At 46.6% G+C, this 16,700-nt stretch overlaps 1 long non-coding RNA gene across 1 annotated transcript; it reads right to left on the reverse strand.

The window, feature by feature from the left end:
• Positions 1-1,691: 1,691 nt before the first annotated feature.
• On the reverse strand, positions 1,692-4,731 carry Gm51688. The gene is made up of 3 exons (XR_003948222.1): positions 4,436-4,731; positions 2,841-3,044; positions 1,692-1,734 (listed from the first exon to the last, which is right to left on the reverse strand). It is a non-coding gene; the product is annotated as a predicted gene, 51688 (long non-coding RNA).
• Positions 4,732-16,700: the final 11,969 nt, after the last annotated feature.

The following is a 16,700-nucleotide window of genomic DNA, read 5'->3' on the forward strand; positions in this document are numbered from 1 at the left end:
GGGAAGTACGTCTGACGAAGTGACTAGAATCAGATGTGCATCGTTCGACCACAAACTTACACCTGTGAGAAGCATCCAGCACTGAGATGGTCTCTCCTGTGCACACTGCCCCTATGTCAGCCTCCCCATAAGATAGACTTTTTAAAAACAAAATTTTTACAATAGACTTTAGATAAAGGTCTTCCATCTTGTTAGATAGCTTTTCAAATAAAGTCATCTTGTGATTGGAAAGAAGGCACAAAAGTAAAGAACGCTCACTGCTCTTGCCAAGGACCTAGGTTCAGTACTCAGCACCCACATCGGGTGGTTTACAACGGACTGTAACTCTGGATCCAGAGAATCTGAAGCCCTCCTCCGGCCTCCATGAGCAACTACACACATGTGGTACACACAAATTCATGTAGGCAGACATACATAAATTAGAATTATAAATATTAGCCAGGCAGTGGAGGTGCATGCCTTTAATCCCAGCACTTGAGAGGCAGAGGCAGGAGGATTTCCAAGTTTGAGGCCAGCCCAGTCTACAAAGTGAGTTCCAGGACAGCCTCAAAAAAAAATTTTATATATATATATGTATATGTGTGTGTGTGTGTGTATATGTATATGTATATGTATATGTATATGTATATGTATATGTATATGTATGTGTGTGTGTGTGTGTGTATATATATATATATATTTAAAATAATAAAGTCAGACTTGTGTTAACACTTTGTCTCTTAATTAGACTTTTTGTTCCATTTTGTTCCAGGAACTCTCTCTTGCCCTCCTTATCACAGCACAGGGTACCCAGTTGTTACCACCCCTACACACACACACCCTGATGCGACAAACTGAGAGTTGTATGAACAGAAAGGTCCCTGCCCTGAGTAAAAACACTGTGACTTGCATGTCAGAAACTTCTTTCTCTGCCATCTGAAAGTGGTAATGTTAAGCAGAGAAATAGTTGTTGGTTGTGCCCAGTGTGGTATCTGTGGTGGGGTAGCTTTGAGCTTATGTTTGTGGCCTTGTGTGCATAAATCAAAGATGGAAGACTCAACATCTGTCTGACCAATTGCCCCCTCAGACCCATTGGAAAGATATCCCAAATTAGTGACTCACCTCTCTCTCAGAAAGCCATGAGTGCCGTCGGGCTTGGCAGACAGCACCTTTACCTGGGAGTCTTCTCAGTGGCCAAGCAGCTTGGGTTTTCTTAATAAAGAATTATTTTTATGTTTACAGGTGTTTTCCTGCACGTATGTCTGTGTACTGCCTGTGAGCCTGGTGCCTTGGAGGCCAGAAGAGGGCATTTAAAGTGGACTGGAGAGACGGCTCAGCAGGTAAGAGCACTGACTGCTCTTCCAGAGGTTCTGAGTTCAAATCCCAGCAACCACCTGGTGGCTCACAACCATCTGTAATGGGTTCTGATGCCCTCTTCTGGTGTGTCTGAAGACAGCTACAATGTACTCATATACATAAATAAATCTTTAAAAAAACATTTAAAGCCTTTTGAGTTTTTATTTTTAACTAAATGAATTTAGACCAAGAAAATAGGAGAGGTGAGTAAAGGGGTTCCTTAAAAACGAGCTGCTCAGGGCCAGAGGGCTGGATCAGGAGCTGAGAGGGTTCAACTCCCAGCACCCAGAGGGAAGCCCACAACCATCTATAACCAGTCTCAGGGGATCTGATGCCCTCTTCTGGCCTCCAAGGCTCCAGACTCGCAGGCAGTACACAGACATACATGCAGGAAAACACCTGTAAACATAAAAATAATTCTTTATTTAAAAAAAAAAAACCCAAGCTGCTTGGCCATTGAGAAGAGTCCCAGGTAAAGGTGCTGTCTGCCAAGCCCAGTGGCCTAAGTTCAATCTCCAGGACCCACGGGGTAGAAGAGAAAACTAACCACTATGAATGATCCTCTGACCTCTGACCTCTGTCCCAGATACAACTGCTTTATCACTATAACACGAACCTGAACACACATAAACCCAAAAATCTACTCAGGCTGCTATGTTAGTTACCTTACCTGAAAAGTGTTGGTCACCAACCCTACACAGAATTTGGACTCAACTGTCATTTTACAAACACAAAAATTCAAACTGTTTAATTGATTTGGATGTCTTTTGGTCACAAATAAGTTAATTTATATTTGCTAGTAAAATAGAGATGATGATGTCTTCAGAGATGTTAGTATACACTTTCACCTGGATTATAGCTTGTGTGTGTGTGTGTGTGTGTGTGTGTGTGTGTGTGTGTGTGTGTGTTGTACACATGCAAGCACACCTTTTCTCAATAGCTTCCCTACCTCTTTTTTGAAGACATGGTCTCTCACCGAACCCAGAGCTCACCATTTTGGTTAGACTGGCCAGTCAGTGACTCTCAGGACCTGCCCGCCTTCTCCCCACATCTGCCAGGCTGTGGTTAGAGGTGCACTTAGGTGCTAGAGCTCTTAGCTCAGGTCCTCATGTTTGCACAGCAAAGACTTTACCCACTGAACCGTTTTCCTGGCCCGTTTGCTTTTTAAACAGTGTCAGTAGCTCACGCCACCATAGAGTATCTTGAACTCCCTTACAGATGTACATATGTAGGATTATGATGCCTGCCTTGCCCCCATCGAGATTATATCATCTCTACGAGATGTTAAAGACTTGAGAACAGGTGTGTAAATGAAAGTACAAGGTGATGTTCTTGTGACTTGTCCTGGGAGACACAACACATACCTCTATTCACCTCAAATAGAGAGCCCATGATAGATCAAGCTATGGATACCACCAGAGTTCAACTTGGCAAACCAAAATGAGGTTTTGGGGAGTTACTTACAGGAACAGAAATGATTCAAAGAGAGCATCACCAGAACCCACCAGAAAAGCAGGAAGTCGTAGCACACTGCACAGCTTGCAAGCAGATTGGCGAGTGTCCTTCCCAGGTGGCTCCAAATGGTCTAAACCTCTTCTAGGCAGCTCAGCTGGTCTCTGCCTCTTCCAGGCAGCCAGGCTTATCTCAGAGTCTTTATAGCCTGACTCCTCGGAGAGTGATTCTTGGCGATCTTTTCTGTTTGTATATTACTGGGGAAGGAGGGACCTACTAAGTCTGGTCAGTTTCAGGGACTTCCTGAAGCTATTTTGAGTTGTTCACTTCTCATATTAATATGCTGCCCCACAGGAAAGAATGTTTCAGGCTGGGATATACAACAAGACCCTGTCTCAAATAGATAGATGGAGGATGGATGAATGGATGGATGGATGGATGGATGGACAGAGAGGCAGAGAGACAGGTAGATAGATAGATTTATCTGAGCAACAGGAGAGATGGCCAGGAGAGTTAAGAGCACATGGTACTTTTGCACAGAACACTGGTTCAATTCCCAGCATTCGCACAGTGGTTCTAGTTCCTGAGATCTAATATACTCTACTAGGCTCTGCAGATACCAGGCACATACAGGGTTCACATACATACAGGCAGGCAAAACACTCATACACATAAAAAATAAAGATAAGTAAATCTCTTTTCTTTAAAAAAAAAATCCAAGGTATTTTCAAGTAATTAGAAAACTGCTAGATCAATTGTTAAATTAATTTCAAATATGCTTAGGAAAATAATATATATTTTAATCTATTCATAAAAGTGTTATCATAAGCTGTTGGTATATAAAAAGCCAATTTGCAAGTGCAATTCTATATGCCCAGAATACAAAAAGATATTAAGCTACAGTTTGAGGAGAAAATTAGAAGAAAAGCATAAATGTATTTATTGAGGAAAAAGTAATTTAACCTTAATTCAGAAATCGTGTAAGTATTGTTACAAAATGTAAATTTAAGGAAGAAAATAAGACAGAAAGGAACTCCAATAAGGAGGGAGAGGAAAATAAAGGAAATTATGAAGCTATGACTTGGTGAAGAGAATTAAAAAAGAGAAGAAGGTTAAAACAGTAGATTGGGTATCAAACTCCTGCACCAGATGGAAGACTCTAGTATGGTCAAGGAGGCACCTATGGGTCAGGACATTCACAAGGACTGAAGCAGGCTCCCAGAAGCTCCTTGGGACTCAAAGCACCCAATCTACATTTCTCCCTCAGAGCCTTGCAGGTATTCACAGTTGGAACTGGCACCACCTATGACCTGACTCTAGTCAACAAGGTCTCTGAAGAAAACCAGAACAATTGATTTCTGTAGCCACTGGAGTGTCCACTGACCAGAAGACACAGTTTCAACCCTTTTTCTCCTGAGTCACGGTCTAACCTACAATCTAGACTCCCAAGTTCCTTTTCCCCCACGGTAAGTAGAGATGAGCTCCTCCAGGGATGGGTGACTCAGGTGATAATGCCTTCATTGCACAAGCATGAAGACCTGAGTTCAATCCCCAGAGCTCACCTGAAAACACTGAGCATGGCGGCATGAGCTTGTAATCTCAGCTCTGGGGAACTAAAGACAGACAGATCATGAGGGTAGAGGCCTACCTGGTGAACTCCAGAGACCAGATCTCAAAGGAGATGGACGGCATTTCTGAGTATGATCCCCCGACAACTTCTTCAAAAACTGTCCGTAGGTTGACAGACCTTGTGTTTCTCAGGGTTTCAGCACTGTGGCAATACCTGAGAGAAGTGGTTGAGGCTCGGGTTTTACAGACTCCAGTCTAGCAAGTGATCAAGAGATGTAAGAGACCAAGCACACAGCACCTGCAGTTCTAGCACTCAGAAGGCCCCAGCAAGAGGATCAAAATCTCAAGGCCAGCCTGGGCTACACAGTGAGATCTCGACTCAAAAAAGAAGAAGCCGGGCGTGGTGGCGCACACCTTTTAATCCCAGCACTTGGTAGGCAGAGGCAGGCGGATTTCTGAGTTCGAGGCCAGCCTGGTCTACAGAGTGAGTTCCAGGACAGCCAGGACTATACAGAGAAACCCTGTCTCGAAAAACCAAAAAAAAAAAAAAAAAAAAAAAAAAACAGAAGAAGAAGAAAAGAAAGGAAAGAAAGCTCAGCAAAGGGAGAGGTGGTTGGGGCCTTCTTCAAAGAGATGATTCCTAGAAAACTTAGCTAATTCAATCCAGAATGAAATAAAGACTTCATTCATCTTGGTGACCCCAGTTCACTGGAAAGACAGAAGACAGGAGTCAGGCTTTCAACAAACAAAAGGAGCTGGAGAAGTGCCTCAGGAGTTAAGACAACTTGCTGCTCTTGCAGAGGACCTGGGTTCGATTTCCAGCACCCATGTGGTAGCTTGCAACTGCTTCCAACTCCAAGGGCAGGGGACCTGTCTGACGCCTTCATCTGGCCTTAGCACATCCATGGTGCTTAGGCATACCTGCAGGCAAAACATTCATACACATAAGATATAAATAAACAAATCTTCAAAAAACAAAACCTTTAACATAATCCAGTGTCCCCTTGGATCTGCCTCTTACCCTGCTCCATGTTAGAGTGGCTCCCCAAGGCCCGTTTACAATCCTTTTGGACATCTGCAGTAAGTTCCTTATCTCCTCGCTTTGAATACTTTTTTATATGTGTTGGCACATACCTTTAGTCCCAGCCCTCGGAAGGCAGAGGCAAACAAATCTCTGAGAGCTCAGGTCCAGCCTGGTCTACAAATCAAGTTCCGGGACAGCCAGGGATACACAGAGAAACCCTTTCTCAAAAAAAAAAAAAATCATGTTAAATATATCCAGAGCTAAATTAAAGTCAATTAATTAATAACATGCAGCAGCTTGCTTCTCCTAGGTCCAGACTTCCATCAGGCAAACCCCTGCACCTTTCTCCACCATGGACCAAGGGCTGCTCAAGACCTGGAGAGAAACAAAAACCTTTCCACCAGGGATATGAGTTAATCCTCAAGATAACTATTTCTCAAAAACAATGGGTGACTTCACTGCCATAAAAGTATGTTTTTATTTGCTTTATGTGGTCATTCTGCTGTGCAGAAGGACAATGTGACTCCTGTTCAAGTCCCTCTGGGGCAGGTCAAGCTGTTCTACTCTGCTTTTACCTTGTAATGTCCCCATTCAGCAAGAGGTATCCAATTTTAAGGTATCAACCCAAATCCTTGGATGGATGGAGGAACAGACTTTTGATGGTGAGAAACTAAAGCCAAGCATTGAGACCAGATCACCTGACACTGGTCTTGCTCAGAAACTGGTATATGTTTTCCTTTAACGCCATGAGTCTGGTGACCAGAGAGGGCCTCAGGGAAGCTACCCCCTCTAGATTGTGCATGTGTCCAAGATAATCAGGGATAGGAATAGTCCCAAGAAATAATATGGTCTTTGTTCTTGAGATCTGCAGGCCTGAGAAGCCTGAGAAGCAGTTTGTGAGTTAGCAGTTAGGATGTGATATCTGCCATTTGATCACAAATCTACACTTGAGAGAAGGCACCATCAGACAAGTCATGAAACAGTTTGCTCCAAGTTAAAACATTCCATTAAGAAGGGAAGCTTGTAGCCGGGCGTGGTGACACATGCCTTTAATCCCATCACTCGGGAGGCAGAGGCAGGTGGATTTCTGAGTTCGAGGCCAGCCTGGTCTACAAAGTGAGTTCCAGGACAGCCAGGGCTACATATAGAAACCCTGTCTCAAAAAAAACATAACAAAACAAAACAAAAAAAAAACAAAAAAGAAGAAGGGAAGCTCCTCAAGATGCAAGATGTGCTAAAGGGAGATGAAACAGTCCATCCTGCAAGAAATCTCCTTAACAACTCAAAAGTTTCAGGAAGTCCCTGAAACTGACCAGATACAATGAGCCCCTCCCTTCCAGGCATATAGAAGCTGTAAGGAATGCTGAGACATTCTCAGACCAAACCAGCTACCTAGAGGGGGGAAATCAGCCAAGTTGCCTGGAAGAGGCAGAGACCAACTACACTGCCCAAAAGTCACCGAACCACACAGCTGATTGGAAAAGGCTCTGACCACCTCAGCTGCCTGACATACTTTATACCTGACATACTGCCTGACATACAGTAAGCTGCCAGAAAATTTTGCCATGAGCTCCAAGCATCCAGCTTTCAAGAGCCAGAACACACATTGGGGTGGGCTTTGGCGATGCAGAGTGCTATAATTTTTTTGTGGTTTCTTTTTTTAAGCTATGTCACTCAAAGGGCGTGATTTACAATCAGACTCGAGGACTAGGCAGAGTTTCAAAATTAAATTAAACATGCGCTTAACTTATTTCTCATACCTTACAGGGTGTATTTTGTAAATAAAACCATAAGCTGGTTCCTGAAGGTCACTGTTCAGGAGTGGTAACGCGGTAAGATCAAGGGTCACGGGGTTGAAAGGTCATGCTACTGGCATTAAGCGTGGCTCATTAGCTCTTTCAACAAGTCTGAGATCTGGCTCAGAAAAAGGGAGTATTGTCTCTCCGCAGCCTATCTTCAAGGCAGCTCTAACAATTACGTCAAAACCCTTCAGTTAGGCTGCGGATGTAGTTCAGTGGGAGAGAGCTTGCCTAGTGTGTGTGACATCTTGGATTCAATCCACACACCACAAAAGCCACTTGAAAAACAGAAATCTTGGGCAAAGCCAGCCCCTGGGGATCAGGGACTCCTCTCCCTTTCCTGATGTCTTGAGGCAGGTCTCACTATGTAGCTCAAGGTGGGTGTAGCCCAGGCTAGCTTCAAACTTTACATTCTCCTGGCTTCTCAAGCACTGAGATTTATACTACACAAGCTCCAAATTTTGTTTTGTTTTGCTTTCAGACTGGGGTTCATGAACCCAAGATCAAACTCGATCAGCAGTGGGAGATGGCCTTGAACTCCTCCCAATATTGCCTCTCCTTCCCAAATGCTAGGATTACAGGTGTGTACCACCGCAGCGACTCTGTGCCATTTTGTATGTGTATGTGCTACGCATTGAGCTCGGGGGCCTTAGGCTGAGCTACCCACTAAGCTACATGCCCTTCACATGTGTGCACACTCTTTCATGCCTGTGTATGTGTGCATGTGGAGGCCCAAGGGCAACCCCACTTGTCAAACCTTGAGTATAGGGGGCTTTTCCTGTTGGTTTGGCTCTTAGTGGCCTGGAGCTCACTAAATAGACTAGGCTGGCTTGTCAGTGAGTCCGTGGGAATCTGCCTATCTCTCCTCCTGAATAAATCTCCTCTTCCTTCTCCTCTTCTTCTTCCTCTTCCTCTTCTTCCTCATTCTCCTCTTCCTCCACCTTCTCCTCCTCCTCTTCTTCCTCCTCACTGGAATAAGTGCCTGCCACCATGCTGGCATTTTTATATGAGTTCTGGGGATCAAACACAGGCCCTCATTCTTACATGCCAAGCACCTTACCAACTGAGATGCCTCCCCAGTTCCCCAATTCTCAGGTGGTTTGTTTGTTTGTTTGTTTTGGAGGTGTTTTTGTTTGTTTGTTTTTCAAGACAGGGTTTCTCTGTGTAGCCTGGCTATCCTGGAACTAGCTCTGTAGACCAGGCTGGCCTCAAACTGGGAGATCTGCCTGCCTCTGCCTCCCAAGTGCTGGGATTAAAGGCATTCGCACCATCAGCCAGCTCCATGTGTCTTTAATGATAAACTTCAGGAGCTATATGAGAGGGCACAGGTGGGAAGAAAAGCCAGGAGAGCACCCCAAATTCTGCTTCCCAAATATTTCACCTACCACACCATAGTCCTTTTATGGGTGGCTCAGAACCCCATCCTGAGACTCCGAGGAGATGGCAGTCTCCTCCTCCCCACTCCTTAACAGTGCATCAACAGCTCAGTGGACAAATTACACTGGTCAAGACTGGGAGGTTGTCCCACCCATCTGTCCTCGGGGCTGTCCTCTGACAGCCACTGGAGAAAGTGGGTTCAGGGAGAGGTTTGGAGTGAGAGACAGACTGGGCCAGTAGGTGCAGAGACTCGGCAAAGGCTCCAAATTTATCTGCCTTGCCTCCAAACTCCTGTCCTGAGCCACAAAGGGGGAAATCTCTAAGACTCACATACCTGCAAAAAAGAGACCAAAGTTGGAGAGCCGAGCCAAATAGTGGGGCGGGCGTGGGTGGGGGGGGTGACCGAGGGTGATGACTAGAGTCTCGATCAGTCCTAGTCACATATTCCATTTCAGAGCAGCCACTTTACAGACTTTCCTGACGTCCACAATGGGTGGGTAAGAGAAATCAAACGCTAGTCTCAAAGACCAGTGACCCACCGCCATCACCTCTCACCCAGCAAAGTGGGCAAGTGTAAGTGGCAGGGCTCTCTGGGTCTGTCCAACTTTCATCTGCTCTCTGTCTCTGGGTGGGCTCCAGCCCGCTGGAACTTCTTCTTCCTGGCCCTCCCAGCTCAGGGCCAGCCTCTTGAGCACCCTGGCAGCCTTCCAGGCCTCCAAGGAATCTACTGCCTCTGCCACAGCATCATCGCCACCGTTGCTCTGGCTTCGAAAACGCAATTACAGCAAACAACAGCCGCCTGCCTCGCTTGAGCCTCGCCATCCACACCTGGAACTAATTAACTAAATTAGGTCTTAATGAGCTACACTGGTCGGAAGGCCTATTTTTACTTAATTATCCACTAATGTGCTTGGCATGAAGGAGTGTGGACCTGGAAGATGGTTCAGCGGTGGCAGTGGCAGCCACCTCCTCCTTCACAAGGGACACCCAGGAAGGATGCCTGTCTGCCAGGAGTGAGCCTGAAGGACCTGAGGTCCCAGGAGTGGAGGCAAAGTAGAGGTCACAGATAACACCTGCAGGGACACCCTCTCTACATGCACACACAGGCACACACAGGCATACACACACACACACACACACACACACACACACACACACAATGCTGTCTTTTAGGCTACCCTGCCTGAGAAGAGACCAAAGCCACACTGTAACCAGCTGATGGTGTGAACAGGCAGAACTTTCCTATTCCAAGATCGCTGTCAAAAGAGGACAAAAAGACTCAGAGTAATTACTCTGTCTCCCGTAATGGGGAGGCCAAGGAACAGAGAGGTGAAAGGCTTTTGGGGGAGACACACAGCTAACTAGGGGGGGATGGAGGCGAGTGACCCTTTGAAGAAGCATTTTAGGCCACAAGGGGTAGCCAAGCCTAGTGATGCAGGCCTGGAACCCCAGCTAGTTAGGAAGCTGAGGTAGGAGATTCACAAGTTCAGGCCCTTTCTAGGGAATTGATTGAGACTCATCCTCAAAATTAAAACTGGAAAGAGGGCTGGGACGGAATTCAGTGAGAGAGCATTTGCCTGGCATGCGTGAGACCATTGGTTCAACCCCAGTATGGAGGGGGGTATTGATTGGATCTACCAGCACTCTGTGTGTGTGTGTGTGTGTGTGTGTGTGTGTGTGTGTGTGTGTGTGTGTGTGTATTGATTGGATCTACCAGCACTCTGTGTGTGTGTGTGTGTGTGTGTGTGTGTGTGTGTGTGTGTGTGTAGATATGAGCAGATATGTGCAGGTGCCCACAGAAGCCAGAGAACCCCTCCCCCCGGTGTGGAAGTTACAGCTGTATCGCTGCCTGGTTTACCTGCTGGGGGTCAAACTCAGGTCCTCTGGAGCAGCAGTATGTCCTCTTAACTGCTGAGCCATCTCTCCAATTCTAAATAAATCTTTACATATCTCATGTGTGTGCGTACTTACATATGTATTAGCGTACCACACGTGTACAGTGCCCATAGAGGCCAGAATATGGCATTGGATCACCTGAAACTGGGTGGTAAGATGCCATGTGGCTGCTCAGAATTGAACCCTGGTCCTTTGGAAGAACAACCAGTGCTTTTAACCACTGACACACTACTCCAACCCCTACAAATAAGTCTTTTTTTTTTAATTAAATAAGGTGGAAAGAAATAGAGGATACCCAATATTGATCTCTGGCCTCTGCATGCCCCAAAATAGGCAAGCACCCCCACTTATATACAAATGCAAACATATCCATGCACACAAAAGGGCAGGGACCTCCCTATTGGCACCCCTTTTGTTCTAGTCTTGGTCCTACTGGGGGCCCCAGGTCACTAGTTCACTTGGACCTCTGGATTCTGGGGCTAGATAGGGACCACAGTCCTGCTATAGGGCAGCATGTCTCTAGCTAACAATGAGCTACAAAACGCTCTCTGCTGGGCAGCCCACTCTCTGGAACTCCAGGCTTAAATGTGACTAGAGATGTCTTAGTACTTCAAGCTCCATGCACTGCCAGGCATCCCAACCCAAACGAGAACCAGTCAGAATCCTCCACTGCCCAGGCACTAGCCTGCTCTTCCCAGCATCCTCCTCGGCTGAAAATGGCTTACTTGCTCAAGCCAGGAACTGAAGTGCTGCCCTCTGGTGCACACACAGCCAGACCTCCTGAAGTACCCTGGGTCCTGTCTCTAAATAATAGTATTAGGGTCCCACCACTTCTCAGTATGCACTCAGTCCTCAAAATCCTCTGGCGGCTCTCCATCAAACTCAGAATAAAGCCCAGAGGCCTGCCCCAGGTCCCAGCCGGCTCCTCAAAGCCACGTGAGCTGTCGTGGGTACCTCAAAAGCCATGAGGCCTTTGCTCTTTGTACTGACAGCTGATTGCCCTAACAGGCAAGCAGAACCTCTCAGCAGCCCACATTCCTGCTCCCGCGCCATCTGTTCCACTGCCGGCCACACTGGTCTTCACTTCCTTGGCAGGAAAGCCCAAGGGAGCCATGGCAGGCTAAGCCGAATGCTCAGGACCGTCTGGGGCTCTGGCCATAGGTAGGCACGGGCGCTACAGCTTTCTGCTCTCGCAAAGTGAATTTCGTCAAACCATCTCACAGATGATGTCCTGATGTTAATAGAAATCTGACCCCATAATGGAGTTTTAATATTGTTGACTATTGCCAGCAACCAAGGCTGTCTGCCAGCTTCCTCCTGGTTACCCACCTGCCCGAGGGTCAATACCCCTTGGGAAGACAGTTCTAACCAGCTAAGTCCCTCTGCCTTCTGAACTGCAGAATTCCCATTTTCCTTCCATGTGGGGACCACCTCAGACACACATGCTTCGTAGGAATCATCTCCACAGCACCCCCATTTTAGTTTAGACCATGTTCTCACCTGAGCCTCTCTTCTGTCTAATGCTGTGTGGTCAGTGAGTGGGCCCAGTTGCAGGTGTTCTGTGTGGGAGACCCTGAGCTGCCGGGACTAAGGCACTTAGCACAGGTCTTTCCTAGGAGTTCTGGCGGTCTCAGTTTCCCCATCTAAGAAATGAAGACATTGGTGCCACTTAGCAGGAGGAGCTAGGAGCCACAACAGGAGCCAGGAGTACCCTGTGAACCTTCGGTAATGACACTGAAAGCTGAGGTGGAGGAATGATGGGGGCAGGGAGAGGCAGAAAGTGTTAGGAGCTAAATGATCAACTAGTGACAAAGGCATGCTTTCTTTCTCTTTCTCTCTCTCTCACTTTTTTTTTTTTTTTTTTTTGGTTTTTCGAGACAGAGTTTCTCTGTGTAGCCCTAGCTGTCCTGGAAACTCACTTTGTAGACCAGGCTGGCCTCAAACTCAGAAATCCACCTGCTTCTGCCTCCCAAGTGCTAGTCTTTCTCACTTTTTAAGACAGGGTTTCTCTGTGTACTCTTCGCTGTCCTAGAACTCTCTGGCCTAAAACTCAAAGACCCACCAGCCTCTGCCTCCCGAGTGCTGGGATTAAAGGTGTGCACCACCACTGCCTTACTGTCTTGTTACTGCTTTGTTCCTGTCTTGAACAGGATCCCACAGGGCAGAAGACTTTCCACCGCTAAAGGTATCATATACCCTGTGCTGTAGAATACTATCTTCCAAGCATAACCATCTTCATTAGAATACCTGCAAGTGACCCACAAGATGAGGTTACTATTTCCTCATAAAAACAAACAGGTAGGGAAAACCACAGACTGTCACCTGAGATTCCAGGCACTCTGTCCTATTACCCCCACCCCCCCCAGGTGATTGTAATTCTGCCAGACTAGCTGCATATGGTCTCAGGTTGGGGAGATAATAGCATGGCTTCTCAACCTGTGGGTTGCGACCCTTTCAGGTAGCATATTAAATATTTACATCAGGTTTCATAACAGTCGTAAAATTACAGTTATGAAGTAGCAATTCAATCATCTTGTGGCTGGAGTCACCATAACATAATGAACTGTATGAGAGGGTCACAGTGTTAGGAAAGTTAAGAAGCGCTGGTCAAGAGCATGGAAGGTTAACCGATGAGAGTACACCTCTATATGGCGTCATGAGGAAGACATTATCTAAGCTGGGGTGACACTGGTGACTTTAATGGCATCGTTGCTTTGTTGCTGATGCCTACTTGTGATCACTCCCTATCCAGGATTGGATATCCACTCCAAGCTACACCCACAAGTCAGCCCTACTATCACTAATTCTACCACCTTGAGCCTCAGCCTCTTCCCTCATCCAATTAGGATCCTTGACCCAATCGCAACAGTCAATCAGTGGTCCCTTGGAGCCACCCTGAAGGAACAACAGATCTGTGGGTGTGAGACCGTGGTGCCTTCAAAACAGCAACTCTCTAAAGAAAGACAAGACAGGCCAGCCTTTCAGGTGACAATTCAGGCAGAGAACTTGAAGGCAAAACATCCCATCTCAGCCACACAAGGCTGGCCACTGCTGCTATTCCCTGCTATTGAGTTGGAGCAGCAGTACCCATCATCTTTGGAGTAAGCAGGCTTTGTCAGGACTCCATCAGCCAGAGAAACTGCCTTTCTGCCCTGGTTGCTCTTCTGCCTTAGGCTGTGGAGTCTTGGCAGTTTCTCTCTCGCACACACTCTGAGCACATACACAGCAACCCGCCACCACCCACTGTAGAGCAGAGGCAGCTGCTAGGCCTCCATGCTGGAACCAAAATTGAATGAGCGTTTTCACAATGTCGCCTCCCGCTGACAGCTCCTAATTGCATGTTGAAGCCATGTGATGGAGCCCAAGTTACACTAATTATGTCATTACCCTAATTAAGTAAATACTGTATGTGCTAATTGGCTGAAATCTCTTCCGGGGGATGGGCACTGCGAGAGGAGCCCTGTATCTCTTGGGTTTTGATGAGGGTGCTCTGGAGGTAACACACAGAGGTAATAGACCTTCCCAGGGGTCACCTGGTGAAACTCAGGAAGGACCCTGGATGGGAACTCTGGACGGGTATGCCTGCACGGGCTCTGGGCAAAAGTACTGACCAAGTCACCAAAAACCCAAGTCAAAGGCTTGCCCTGGCCCCAGCAATCTAGTAGTCATGAGCTAGACTTTCCTTTCAATAGGGTTCCTTTGCTGTCCCCCACCTCAAGAAGCCCAGGACCTTTGGGCTTATGGACTTTTTGGGCATAGGGGGCATCAAGGAAACCAAGGGAACCTGTCAATGTCCAGACAGGACCAAGACAGCCATTAACTAGCATTCATCTTTGAAATCCAGTTGTGTGTTTAGCCTGGGAAGCAAGAATGAACTAAGCTGCTGACCAAGCAAAAGACCAGTTGCTAGAGATAAAAATCAATGTGTATTAGCAAAAGAATGACCAGGACCACCATTCCTGGGAAGATGTGTGGAGCAGCGTGTGCTGAAGAAGTCTAGAGGGCTTCTAGAAGGAGCCAGCCTTCACAAGGCAGGAAGAAAAGCAGAACACAAGAAGTTTAGAACGTCTTTGAGCGGTGATTCCTAAATATGAAACTCCTGTTGTTTTTGTTGGTGTGTGTGTGTGTGTGTGTGTGTGTGTGTGTGTGTGCACGTGCACACACACATTCCTGCAAGGATGTCAGAAGACAACTTGTGGGAGTTGGTTTTCTCCTTCTATCACATATGTCCCAGGGATTACAGGTTGTCAAGCTTGGTGGCAAATGCCTTTCCCACTGACCCATTCCAATGACTCCAATACAAAACTTCTTTGGCTAGGAATTGGAAGCAGCCATCTGAAGTAAGGGGACATTGGAGAGGTAACAAGAATGTCACCCCTGAAGCCAAGTATGGTGGTACAAGCCTATAATCCCAGTAATGCCTATAAACCTAGGACAGTTAGAGCTACATAAGACCTTGTCTCGAAAAAAATAAAGCCATGCCAAAAACCAAGACATAAGCACTAGGATCCCCATCCAGCCCCCTCCCACTATATGAGCCTGGACCAACTGCCAAGTGGCCCCTGTGCCTGCCTTGTCTTTCATGGAGTTGTGGACAGGGTCCCAGAGTTAGAGGCTCAGGCAGGCCTCCAGCAGCTTCCCTCCCACCTCAGGGCTAGACAGTATCTGTCTCTCAAGTGTGCCCAAATGTGCCTTGGCATGACCATTCGCTCTCACAGCTCCTCTGCCTGCTTGCCTGCCTGTCTGCCTGCCTGCCTGCCTGCCACATCTCCGCAAACATATGCTGCCACTCCACACCAGGCAAATACCACATGCTCACTTTTTGGTGGGCAAATCTCCTTCCTGCTCCCTCACTTCCCTCCCAGGCCTGCAGCTGAGCACTGCTCACCCTACCCCAGTCAGGTCTCAGGATCCCAGTAGGTGACACCCACTCATTCATTCACTGACTGTACAGACATTCATTCATTCGTTCAACATGATCTGGGCTTCATTGCTCTGGCTCCATCAATAAAAGACAAGTCATTGAGCCAGTCTTTCAAAAGCAGGCAAGTTATGTAAACAACTGGAGTGGGGTTAGGAGGATGAGTGAATGCATGAATGGCAAATATACAAAGGAAAGAAAATGGAGCAAAATACTAATAATTGTTGAATAGTAAGAATAGTTGAGAATTGGAGAGATGGCTCAATGGTTAAGAGCACTGGCTGGCTGGTCTTGCAAAGGACTCAGGTTTGATTCCCAGACTTCCTATGACAGCTCAGAACCAGCTGCAAGTCCATTTCTAGGGATCTATTACCCTCTTCTACCTCCATTAACATCAGTCTCACATGTGGTCCACAGACATACATGTCATAAAAAAAATCAAAATAATTTTTTTTAAAAATTGAATAAACTAAACACAATGTCTTGTGTCTGTAATGCCAGCACTAGAGAAGCTGAGGCAGAAGGATTACTGCAAGTTCAAGGCCAGCCTCAGCTATATGGCAAGTACCAACAAAGACTGGACTAGGGTGTGTGACCCTGTCTCAAAAAAAAAAATAAGATAAATATATATCCCCAAGGATATATGGGTGTCACATTCATACTATTCTTATTCTAGTAATTTTTTTAAAGTTCAAAATCATTTGTTAGTAAAATAAGTAGCAGGCATATTTGTGTGTGTGTCTGAAGGCTCTGGCAGGGGGATTGCAAGTCCACCCTGGGCTGCATAGGGGTTCCCAGACCAGCCTAGCTACTTAGCAAGTTCATATCTCCAATAATTATAACAATGGTGAGGAGGAGGAGGAGGAGGAGGAGGAGGAAGAAAAGGAGGAGAGACAAGCAGCTGGAGATGAGGCTCAGTAGATAAAACAATTGTTGGACAAGCATGAAGACCAGAATTCATATCCCCAGCATCCAAGTCAAGCCAGGTGTGGCTATGAGCCTATGACCCCTGAAACTGGGAAACTGGGAGGCAGAGACAGGCGAATCCCAGGGAGTTACTGGTCAAGTCAAAAACATGAGGTTCCGTGAGACCGGCCACTGAAGAACACCTGCCACAGTCAGCCCCTGACCATATGCATGCACATGATGAGAGCATCCCTGCACACATGCACACATGCATATACCACACACGAGGACCAGGGATGTAGTTCAGTGGTAGCATGCTTGTCTAGCATGTGCAAGATGATGAGTCCAGCCCTTAATGTTGTGGTTGTTGCTGTTGTTGCTTTTTGCTGTTTTTGAAGTAATAAGAAAGAGAAAAGAATCT

Source organism: Mus musculus, chromosome 9, assembly GCF_000001635.26.
Source record: "Mus musculus strain C57BL/6J chromosome 9, GRCm38.p6 C57BL/6J".
In the NCBI taxonomy this organism is placed as follows: domain Eukaryota; kingdom Metazoa; phylum Chordata; class Mammalia; order Rodentia; family Muridae; genus Mus; species Mus musculus.